The sequence below is a fragment of the Ascaphus truei genome, chromosome 5 (genome assembly GCF_040206685.1).
Source record: "Ascaphus truei isolate aAscTru1 chromosome 5, aAscTru1.hap1, whole genome shotgun sequence".
Taxonomy (NCBI): domain Eukaryota; kingdom Metazoa; phylum Chordata; class Amphibia; order Anura; family Ascaphidae; genus Ascaphus; species Ascaphus truei.
The window spans coordinates 83,575,698-83,588,228 of NC_134487.1; the positions used below are offsets into that span (position 1 = coordinate 83,575,698).

Consider the following 12,531-nt stretch of genomic DNA (forward strand, 5'->3'; position numbering starts at 1 on the left):
GGAAATTAGCAAATTGCAGAAGCTGTGTGCTCTGTGCCATCTTTTTAATTGTCACCTTTCGCCTACTTTGCTAAGGTTATTATTACCGTTGACAGAATGAATCCAGACAAATTCAAGCCCATAAAATAAACCTGTGAACTTTTCTTTCCATTTATTTAGTTATTTAAATTATAATCTAGATAGAGACACAAGAACATGTCACAACACAACGTGTTCTCTACTAGTGATATATTTGTGATGACATTTTTATTTTTAGGAGAGTACACCAGTAGTTTAGCTTCCCTACCTGTACTACATGTACATAAAGAACAAGAATAGAAAGAATATTGAGACGCTCTGCATCTGCTTTATTGACTCATGTGACAGAACATGGTCTGTTACATTTTGGGACAGATAACACATCTTTTCAATTTTCAGACAATTAAATAAAAGCCCTTGTGGAAAACAATACCGGAAGCATACTTCTAATTTATGCTGTACGGTACTTGGATCCTATGATTAAAAAAAAAAAATTACATTTAGAAATTGAAACTTGGAAATAGTAAAATGTGCAAACGTATATACAGTAGTTACAAAAAATAACAAAAACAAAAAGATACATTTTACATTACCTCCAGATCCAATTTTCAAATTTTCTAGGCAAGTGACTTTTTAACCTTTTTGGCTGATCCACCGGTAGAACAGTTTGCTAAGGTAAGAGCTTGTTCAGCTGTATAATATTTAAAGGCAAGAGGGAGTGTACCCTCTGAACCAATCATGAGTGACTTTAAAGACCAAACCTATCCAAGTTGCGTCAGATTGTGCAACAAAAAAAAAAGAAGATTATTAGTTTTCACTGAGATAAAACTTGATTATAAGTCATTGTTTACTCAATGATGTTGGCATTGCCTCAAAACGCACATTTGCTAATAATAAAATGCAGTGCATTTGTGTGCTGCAGCAAAGAAAGAAAGACAAACATGGGGTTGCTAGTTTACATTATCACTGCTCTCATTTACATTTCACAAACGCTTGCAAAAACATTTTGCAATTTTAAGACGTTAAGTGTTAGGGACCTACTTCAACATTTCATAGCTTCAAAACTGGGGCAAAATTGGAGCACATATAAAACAGATTAATGAACAAAAAAGAACCTCGTTGAAAGTATCAAGACTTTTCTCTTTAATTCATTTGGTGCAGTTTTGTGATCCAATTTTGCCCTAGTATTAAGTAAAGAAATACAGTATTGATAAATAGACTTCAAGGGGCTTATTCTAGTAGGGTTGATAACTTTGCTGCCATCTCGAACAGTTTGGCATTTTCCCACCGAGCGGTTTGTAATTTGTGTTCAGAAAGAATCTGAAACCAATTTCGCAAGTCTCAACCCGTGAGGTAGGAAAATGCCAATACCGCTCAGGACAGAAACGATGAGATTCACAGAAAATGTATATCATGCATCCTAATGTGATATTCATGTGAAATGTTAATTTGTTTTGTTCAGGTTCCATCAGACGATGGTACCCGAAAATTTAGGACCCAAGCGAGGTCGTTGGGAATTCACCAGAGGGAGAGTATAGCATGATCATCCCTGATTACTATTCTGCCCTTCTCCTGGCAGTAAGCCCTGATACATCTGGCCTGCCAGTATTCATCATGGGGTTTTTTCCCCTTCACTGATGCTGCCCTTGAGTGTCAGAGGAGGTGGGTACAGCAGGTTTGAGATTGCCCTCTCCTGGCTGTACTTAAGGGCAGACACTGCCCACCTTCTGTAGTTCCTTCCCCCACTTGAGGAAGGCAGGTCAAACATTGGAGAGGCTGCATATTGGGCCTACTTTATTCCTCTTCCCCTTGGGAGAGAGTGAGTGTGGACCTTACCTCCGCATGGAGGTGGGGAAGAGCTAGGACTGCTGCAGGTGCCCTTGGCCTGTAGTGGCAGTCCAGGAACTATCATCCAGTGAATGGTGACAGACTGTATCCGGCAGAAGACAGCTGAGTAACTGTTACTGTAGTGTACAGCAATAAACCCGTTTTTGTTTTGCAATATACCTCATGCCTAGTGCGTGACCTTACTGAGGGGAAAGGTAATACGTTCTACCTTGGAAGATCACCTTCAGTTCTTGGGGTCCCCGGCAGATGGAGGCGCTGCACTGCTAAGTAGATATGGGGGGTATAAACCCCAGAAGCCTGTTTCTGTGTCCCCACTACCATCAGTGGATGACTCAGCCCTCCTGTTGACAGCAGGTATATGCACCGTACACCCTGTAATGGCCCCTATCTGCGATTGGGTGGGGTTAGCACCGATAAATATATATATATATATATATATATATATATTTGATTAGTACAAACAAGTGTATGTCAATAGACTACAATTATCAATGACAGACTATGGATAATAAAGCCACAGATAAACCTCACTTTTAAAGTAGCTGTAAGCATTGTTAGAGAACCTGATAATCATCTATATTCAGGCAAGTAAAAACCCACAATACAGGAACAAATAAGAAAATGCAGCATTACGATCTCTGATCCATATATCTGGGACTCGTTGGTTTTATTATTAAATCACAAATCATAACACAATTCTACAATACTCTGGGGCATGCATAGTTCCCACATCAGAATAGTCATGGGTCAGAGTTTTGTGTTGTTTCTGGAGACTCATAGATCAAAAGTTTATTTTATTATGTAAAAAAAAACAAGCACAGTGACCCTAAGGAATAACTCCCTAATTTTCATCTATTATACAGAGCGTGCACATATAGTTTTTTGTGGCTGCAAAGGGTATAATAAAAATTCAGTGTACAGTAGCTCACATACTGTACCATGGAGAATAATAAAAAGGCTCCACCAGAAAAACACACACAAATTAGTTCTCTTCCTTTGAATGCAGTAAAGAAAGATGATCATTGCTCAATGAATTTCTCATTGAAAAATTGAATAGTGCACCTTTCCGTTAGCACCACTTGGTAAATATGGCCCATAGTGCACCTTGCTATTATAGTTTATGGAGGCTTGTCTGACGCAGATAGCAATTGCTCTTTACCGAACTTGAGCTGAGGTGCATCAAGTCAAATATCTAGAAGCAAAGATTGTGGCCCAAATTTACTAAGCATTACTACTCCATAAAACAATGTATGGTGCCAGAAGACATTTTATGGCCTATTCAAGTGAATTCGTTGTGAGAATTCCATGGAGTCAGAAGGTGTCTCACGACACAACAAAGAGAACCAATCTATGACCATAAGAAGTTGGGGTAAATATGCAACATCAGCAATGCAAAAGGAACCACTGTAATAGTACAAATCACTGTATTCAATATGCATTATCTATACAGAAATTAAAAGAAACTCACTTGCATGCAGATTTGACAACAGTGGCCATTCTCAAACTTTGATGAGCAGGCCCCATTATGATGCTGGTACACAAAATACCTCACTGTTTTTCACATTTGCACGTAAAGTCAAATTTCCTAATTTGAGAATAATCCCATTTGTTGTTCAAAAGTTGTAATTTAATCAAATTATTTGTCAGCCCATAATTATCTCCCTATCTTCCAATAAGAGTACAACAAAGAAAACGACGAAACATTTATTTTCAGGTTATAACATGTTAGAAAGAGAAAACAGCATTTGCGTCATACACTTTGACAAGTAAAATATTGAAGTTACAATGATGTTTAAGGAATGTGTGTTGCTTACGATCTCTTGCTAGCAGCCAAAACTTTGCCACAGTTCCCTTAGGCAGACCATATTTTGGACATGTACGTGCATTTACTGCATATGCAGTTGTCCTATGAATTTGTGTTTTCAAATTCATTGTTAAGTTCTGTGGCTTGGTCTGCAAGAAAGGATTACTTATTCTGCTTGCGGAAAGAACTGGGACAAGAGAGATAATCCAAAATAGATCTCCTCTGTCAAAAAAAGTGCATGCAAATTACTTTTTTTAGTAGCATTATGTTTGAATAGATCATTTCTATTAAATACAGCAAGAATCTCACACTCTCGCAGACTTCCTTCACTACAAATTTATGCTATCTTGTTTCAACTCTGCCCTCTCTCAAGCTATACAAACCTACTTTTCTTCACTAATCAACATGCACAAGTCTAACTCACACCAACTCTTCTCTGTCTTTGACTCCCTACTCAAACCAACCTTAGCTGCCTCTTCTTCCTCCATCTCACCTCAGGACTTTGTTGACTATTTTAAGGAAAAGGTGGAATCCATACGTCAGAACATCCCCTCTGTTTCCTCCTCCCATCCTACACCGCTTCTTAACACTCCTCCTGCCTTACTTGACTCTTTTTCCGCTTTCTCAGAGGAGGATGTGTCACTGTTGATCTCCTCTTCTTCCTCTACCACTTGCCCTCTTGACCCCATTCCCTCCCATCTCCTAAAACCTCTTGCTCCTACTATAACCCCTATGCTCAAACACATTTTTAACACCTCCCTCTACTCTGGTACCTTTCCCTCCTCCTTCAAACACGCAACAATTATACCATTAAAAGACAGAGAATCCCAAAGCTACATCCAATATAACAAAAATACACAGTGAAATACCTATATATTCTCTTCAAAAATGGTAATTTAGTTAAACCTTTTGGACAAAGCATTATAAGCCCACAAGCCACAACATTTGCAGGTCCTAACACTACCCGATTAAAATTCTTATTTACCTCTATAATTAGAGGAAGAATGACCATATTGGATCTGTCCAAACCCAGCAACATGAAAAAGACCTGCTTACTTTAAAAGTGGGGAGGGGCAAGCTTAAACCATGGGGGGGGAGGGGCCACAAACCTCCAATACAGCTGAGACCAGCTGGAAATAGTTAATAAACACACAGAATACCAGCAAGCTCAAAGAAACCCCCAAACATACCACATAATATATATATATATATATAATATATGTCAAAAGGTGTCAAAAGGAGTGCTACTGGGCACAATATGACAAAAAAAACCACAGTGAAATACCTATATATTCTCTTGAAAAAGGGTAATTTAGTTAAACCCTTTGGCTAAAGCATTGTATATATATATATATATATATATATATATATATATATGCACCACCTTGACAAAGGTCCCATTCGTGGACCGAAATATTGGTTTTGTGTTTATTTTTTCAATACACTTGTTTGTTCAATTCTGGACTGCTGCCGGCTGATTTCGTTTCCAAACGGTATCGTATTGCTTATATATATATATATATATATATATATATATATATATATATATATATATATATATATGAAATTGGAGTTCTACCATGGTAAAAAAGCCAGTACAGTATGTTCTAAAAAGCATAACATGTTTTTAATTAAGCAGATGGAGATGCTACGTGCTGTAACAGTTACATTCCTCACCTAAAGAGTTAGTAAATAATTCTTCACATGAAATGAATTACAAAGAGTAACTTGATTTGAGGAAATATGTTGACCTCTGGTCTGCTGCTTTGCCTGAAGCCCATCCAATTATCACTGTTAAAAGTAGTGTACAACATTGTCATTTGTACTTAAAAAACAAACAACATGGGGAGGTAACCTGAAAGACAACCTTTCACCAACACATATTTTTCAGCAATATTTGGGAGAAAAGCAGGAATGAGGGTGCTAAAGCCAGATTATGTCCTATGTCACCACAAAGAGAAGTAAGAGAAGTCTGCTCTTGTCACTGTTTGTAGTGGTTAGATGGCAACCAAGCGTGTGTACAATACCAAGACATTTGTAACCTTTTTAGTGTTCTGTAGGATGTCCCACACACCGTAAGAATATTCACAAACCTTTAGTGTAGCAATCCCCTTCAAAATAAATGTACTGCAGTGTATATTATAATGCAGTCTTGCTGCCCACCCCACCCCACCCCTCCCACTAGGGATGACCTTTTAATTTCCCCCCTGAAATTTCATGGACGGATGTTATTGACACAGTATTTGTGTGTAGCACACTTTCTCTTCTCCCACCCCCCTGGGAGATATTTATTTTATTTATAAAATATTTTACCAGGAAGTAATACATTGAGAGTTACCTCTCGTTTTCAAGTATGTCCTGGGCACAGAGTAAAACAAATAATACATGGTTACAAATACAGTTACATAAATGAACAGGGTATACATTACATACAAGACATTGCGTGCACAGTTAAAGAAAATATATATTATGGGCGTATGAAACAGTTACAGACCAGATTAAAATGTGAGACAGCCTTAGATTTGAAAGAACTTAAACTAGTGGTGGATGTGAGAGTCTTTGGTAGGTTGTTCCAGTTTTGGGGTGCACGGTAGGAGGAGGAACGTCCGGATACTTTGTTGAGCTTTGGGACCATGAACAGTCTTTTGGTCTGATCTCAGGTGATAAGTGCTGCATGTGGTAGGGGTGAGGAGCTTGTTCAGGTAGCTGGGTAGCTTGCCCATGAAGAATTTAAAGGCAAGACAGGAAAGGTGAACTTTGCACCTAGACTCGAGTGATGACCAATCTAGTTCTTTGAGCATATCGCAGTGATGTGTGTTGTAGTTGCATTGGAGAACAAAATGACAAATTGAATTGTAGAGGGTGTCAAGTTTGCTAAGGTGGGTTTGAGGTGCCGAGCCGTATACTATGCCTCCATAGTCAATAATTGGCATTAGCTTCTGCTGTGCGATACGCTTTCTGACCAGGAGACTTAGGGAGGATTTGTTCCTGTAAAGTGCCCCTAGTTTGGCATAGGTCTTGGTTGTCAGGATATCAATGTGCATCCCGAATGTTAAGTGGGAGTCAAACCATAAGCCCAGGTATTTAAAACTAGTGACAGGGGTTAGGGTGGTGTTAGCGTTGGTTCTAATCAGGAGCTCAGTCACTGGAAGCTTTAAAAATTTAGTCTTGGTCCCGAATACCATTGTTACAGTCTTGTCAGTGTTTAAAAACAGTTTGTTTTGGGAAATCCAGTTTTCGAGTCTCAAAAAGTCAGACTGAAGTATGTGTTGAAGGTTAGAGAGGCTATGGCTGTGTGCATATAGGATTGTGTCGTCTGCATACATGTGTATTGAGGCTTCCTTACAAGCTGTGGGAAGATCATTAATGAACACTGAGAAGAGTAGGGGCCCCCAGAACAGAGCTTTGCGGGACACCACAGGTGATATCCAGGGGGTTGGAGTTAGAGCCTGAGATGGACACATGTTGGGATCTTCCTGATAGGTAGGACTGAAACCAGTTTAAAGCAAGCTTACCTATTCCAGAGCTCTGGAGTTTGTTCAGCAGGATAGCATGATCAACTGTGTCAAAAGCCTTTGCAAAATCTAGGAATACTGCACCAGTGAATTGTCCCCGTTCCATTCCACACTGGATTTCATTGCAAACTTTTAGCAGGGTAGTTACGGTGGAGTGTTTGGGACGAAAGCCAGATTGGAATTGGCTAGGGAAATTTGTCTTGGTATAGAAATCGCTTAATTGGGAGTGGACACATTTTTCCATGACTTTGGATAGAATTGGGAGAAGTGAGATTGGCCTGTAGTTTGAGACAGTGTTTTTGTCCCCACTTTTGAAGATTGGGACAACTCTGGCAGTTTTCCAGGTCTTAGGGATATGGCCTGCAGACAGGATAGAGTTGACAATGGACGCAATTGGTTTGGCAATGGCTGGGGCACCAAGTCGTAGGAACCTAGATTGTAGTAAGTCAGGTCCACATTGGCTGCTTAGTTTTAGTTTGAGGAGCGCTTGTATAATCTCCTCTTCAGATACTGGGCCAAATTGAAAATTGTGGGCAGTGTTGGGAGGGGGTGGGACTATAGGGGTACTCCCAGGATGAGATTCAGGTTTGTGGTTTGGGCTGCGTTTTGCTAATAAGTTAGTGGCGCACCCCACAAAGTAATCATTGAATGCATTTGCAATGTCAGAGTAATATCCCCCTTAGTGATATTACTTGGTTGTTGATGGTTAGGAGGCTGGAATATATTGTTGATAACCTTCCAGAAGTTAGCTGGGTTTGTTGTATTTTGGTGGAGATTGTCAGAGTAATATTGTGCTTTTGCATGCCTTGTTTGCCTTGTGCACATGTTCCTCATGCATCTGTAGTGATTGAGATCCTTGGTAGTGCCAGTTACTTTGTAGCTTTTCCACAAGGTATCCCTGAGCTGGTAACATCAATTACATAAACTGAATAATGTATCAAGGTCCCCCTTCCTTACCTCTGGTGTTAGGGGAACTGCTCCGCTCGTCCGGCAGGCTGAATGAAAGTTGCGGTGGCCATCTTGGATTGGCTCTGCATACAACAAGCAGGAACAACTCCCAGAAGACTCGGGTGGGGATAGGTCACATGGCCATGAGATGCGAGCGGCCATTTGAGAGACTCTGGATATCCTCCGCGGGGCAGGAAGCACGCAGTTAGGCCTGAGGGAGTCTCGAAGAGGACGGACGTGTCTAGAGAGCAAGTAAGCCTCTGGACTGGGCCAGAACTTTGCCCTAAGGCCCCTGTTAGGCCCGATCCATGTTTGTGCAGAGTATTGCAGGGAGGGCCCTAAATAGGCAAATAGGGCTGCGAGGATCTCCCTGCTCCAGATAGGATACAATTCGCGCTGGAGACCACGCAAGTTGGAGCTGAGACATCAGAGGGTAAGGGTGTAGGTGCAGGGTGCCAGTAGGCCCCTGCACTAGGCCAGAGACCCCAGGCACCAGCTAAGCATTGACTCCCACATAGCTTGTGGCTGCTATAGGGAAATGCCCCTTAGACAGGGACACTGCCCCGCTTAGCATCATTTGTGTCAGGGATAGGGCAGAATGCCGCACAGCAGTTGCGGCCTGTGGTCTGGGACCAGACCACCACCGCAAGGCACAGAGACTATCTTCATGGTGGGACACACCTCCCAGATACCACCCCATGTGGAGGCGGATGCCTTCACGGACAATGACGCCATGGGGCAGACGATTCTCTTCAGTTGGTGATACCGGGTGTCGGAGCACCTGGCAGGGATCCCCATCTACAAGTGCACCAACAGTAACACGTGGGTGTGGGCAGCGCTTTCACACATAATTTGGGTGGGTTGACTCTGTGAACACCAGGGTGGTTGGATGCCATGGGGCACCTCAGTACTTTGGGGTAAACCCCACCGGGGTGTGGACATGGTGTTGGGGGCATGGTGTGGGGGTACAGCCCTGCGAGGCCCAGTTCTGTTATTACTCATCTCATGCATTCAGTAAACTTGTTATACCATACCAGTGTGTATTATTTATATATAATGTGTCCTGCACGGGGTTATCCAACATTGTTAGGATCCCACGCAGGTGGAGGTGCTGTCACCAGACGGATTAAGTACACCCCAGGCTCCCATTGGCGGAGGTTCAGGCCTCCTGTGAGCCACAGGTAATGCACACACACACAGAAGCCGCCATATCTCCGAGGGATGGGGGAAAGTAATTAAGTATGCTTTAGAATGGCAAACTAACATATTACAGTGGCAGCCGCTTTTAGTCTAAATCGGCTAGATCCGCAATTTTCAGATTATCCCGGTTATGTGCGGTTTTGTGTCGTTTTCGCCCGGAGTGAACTGCGTTATTTTCGCGCTCGTGATATTAGCATTTTATTCTTACTGTCTGCAATACTGCAATGCCGTGTAAAAACTCAGGGGGGCGTTTGCGAGCTGTTGTCTTGGAGGTCTAATACCTTCGCGGTTCAACCTACGTCAGTACACAGTCAGTGTGCGCGCGCAGTTATTGTAAATTGGCATATTTAAAGTATACATGCATTTGCAGTGCTGTTCTGCAGTACAGTACAGTATGTCTCATTTGAAAATTGTTGAAACGCATAGGCGTGTACTGTAACAGTGTCACATTTCGGCATATACAGCGCTCTCCCCTTGCTCGGGATAATTAACTGCACTGCAGGGTATTTCAACTTCTTATCTTCTGTGCAATGCAGTACATCTCTCCCACACCATTCCTTTGAACGTGTGTCTGGTTTCAATCACATTCCTGCTTGACAGCAGGAATTTACTGCGCATGTGCCTGTAACTTCGCCCACCACTTGAGTGAGTGAAAAAAATTTTTTTATTGTAATTTTTTTTCTCCGCAAGCCTGCAAAAACATCTTACTGTATTACGATATTCAATCTGTGCTGTACAGTAGCTTTTGTCTGCGACCCTGTGCGTTTGACTGCACATGGTTGATTTGTGTGCTTTTTACGTACTGTATTTGGGGGTGTATTATTATGATGAACTGCCTTTTGAAATTAAAGTATGTCTTTATATTTGAACTTCATGCGGCTGTCTTTAATTTTTGGAATCTTGCCATTGTGTTTTTAATCCGTCCATAGCCGACCTTCAAAGTCTCACTGCGCCTGCGTGTAATCCTTGTTCAGATGGGAGCTATTTAGCTGCTTAGCTGCTTACTGCGCATGAGTCACCCAACCCCCCCTCTCCACAGAGTCATTCGACAGACATCTGCACAGACTCATTAATTTTCTGAAGTTAGTCATTGTGTTTTTAATCCGTCCCTAGCCGAGCGTCAATCGCCTCACTGCGCCTGCGTGTACTCTAAGCCTCTGTGAGATGGGAGCTTGCTGCTTACTGCGCATTAGTCACCCAACCCCCCCCCTCTCCACAGAGTCGTTAATTTTCTGAATCTTGCCATGGTGTTTTTAATCCGTCCATAGCCGAGCTTCAAAGCCTCACTGCGCCTGCGTGTGATCCTTTTTCAGATGGGAGATATTTAGCTGCTTAGCTGCTTACTGCGCATGAGTCACTCCACCCCCCCTCTCCACAGAGTCATTAATTTTCTGAATCTTGCCATTGTGTTCTTAATCCGTCCATAGCCGAGCTACAGTACAAAGCCTCACTGCGCCTGCGTGTAATTCTCTTTGAGACGGAAGCTTTGAGGCTTTGTTTATGGCAACGTTTTGGAAAATCCCTTCTCGAATTTGATTTGCACAGAGCATCACCTTGATATTATAATAATAATAGCATGTTTTTCTATAGCGCTGTTAGTTACAGTATACGTAGCGCTTTCCAGAGATATTTTGCAGGCACAGGTCCCTCCCTGTCCCGTGGAGCTCACAATCTACTGTATGTTTTTGGTGCCTGAGGCACAGGGAAATAAAGTGACTTGCTTTTTTATGTACTGTATTTGGGGGTTGTATTTGGGGTTTACTGATCAAATTATTATGATGAACTGCCTTTTGAAATTACTGTACTCTACTCTACAGTATGTAATTTCTTTGAACTGCTGCACAACTAATCCTTCATCCCTCCCCCACGCACACACAAACTTTTCGACAGACACCTCCACAGAATCATTAATTTTCTGAAGTTAGTCATTGTGTTTTTAATCCGTCCCTGGCCGAGCGTCAATCGCCTCACTGCGCCTGCGTGTACTCTAAGCCTCTTTGAGATGGGAGCTAGCTGCTTACTGCGCATGAGTCACCCAAACCCCCCCTCTCCACAGAGTCATTAATTTTCTGAAGTTAGTCATTGTTTTTCTAATCCGTCCCTGGCAGAGCGTCAATCGCCTCACTGCGCCTGCGTGTACTCTAAGCCTCTTTGAGATGGGAGCTAGCTGGGCGCATGACTCACCCATCCCCCCCCAACCCTTTGAGGCTTTGTTTATAGTAACGCGTTGGAAAATTCCTTCTCGAATTTGAAATGTAAATCTGATTTGCACAGCATTGTGAGAATTGAGAGTGAAAAAAACCATTAACTGATTCATGTTGTTTTGTCATTCATTCTTATACTGTAGGGGTGGGGGGTGGGTGTGGTTGTTGTCAATGATTATAATTACCAGGAATGTGAATAAATATTTATTTTATTTCATCAGGAACAAAAAAATACAAATATAAAAATAATCATGAATAATACATAATGCAGTCTTTATTAAGTTCTTCTGGCAGATTGAAATTGGATAAACATTTAGAAAACATTTGTAAAACATGGAGAAACATGAATTATGCACATTTATAAGAATATTATGTAATGATATATATACACTGTAATGTATAATTATGTATACTGTACATAGTAATATTATTTTTTCCGTCGTTATCTTGTTCCTCATTCCGTGTACAGTACAGTACTGTAGTTCATTGAGCGAGGAGAGGTTTCGTGTACATCAATTCTGCTGTTTATATACTGTACATTTGACTGTACAAACAGATTAGACTGGACTCAACACCCCACCTCCCCCAGGCCACCCTTTTTTCCTGAAACGACAAGAAAACAAAAAATTAGTGCAGTTACTGTATGTGCGTACTGTATTATGGCATTGTGTGATATGTAGTACTACTTTAGATGGCTGGTGCTGCTTTCTCTGAAAAGAAAAAAAATGACCAGTTAGTAGGCAGTTACTGTACTACTGTCAAACTAGTCTACTGTATACTTGAACTACTGTATAGTCTGACTACTGTTAAATACTACTGTATGTAACCTGATGGCTGGTGCTGCTCTCTCTGTAAAGAAAAAACTGTAACTACTGTACTGTATGGACAAGAACAAGAAAAAGATTGGTGTAAATAGCGCTAAAAGATAATGCAATAACAATACAGTGTATGTGATAAATAATATGTGACCCTGCACAGAATCAAAAATTATTAA

At 41.4% G+C, this 12,531-nt stretch overlaps 1 protein-coding gene across 3 annotated transcripts in view; it reads right to left on the minus strand.

The window, feature by feature from the left end:
• SLC38A4 (solute carrier family 38 member 4) overlaps positions 1–12,531 on the minus strand; it is a 114,397-nt gene that overhangs the window by 51,282 nt on the left and 50,584 nt on the right. The window contains exon 1 of one of the 3 annotated variants that reach the window (XM_075600135.1): positions 612–750. The exons of the other annotated variants lie outside the window; for them this stretch is intronic. The gene's annotated coding sequence lies outside the window, so the exon portion shown is untranslated. Of the gene's footprint in view, positions 1–611; positions 751–12,531 lie in introns of those variants that run through there. 3 annotated transcript variants of the gene reach the window in all.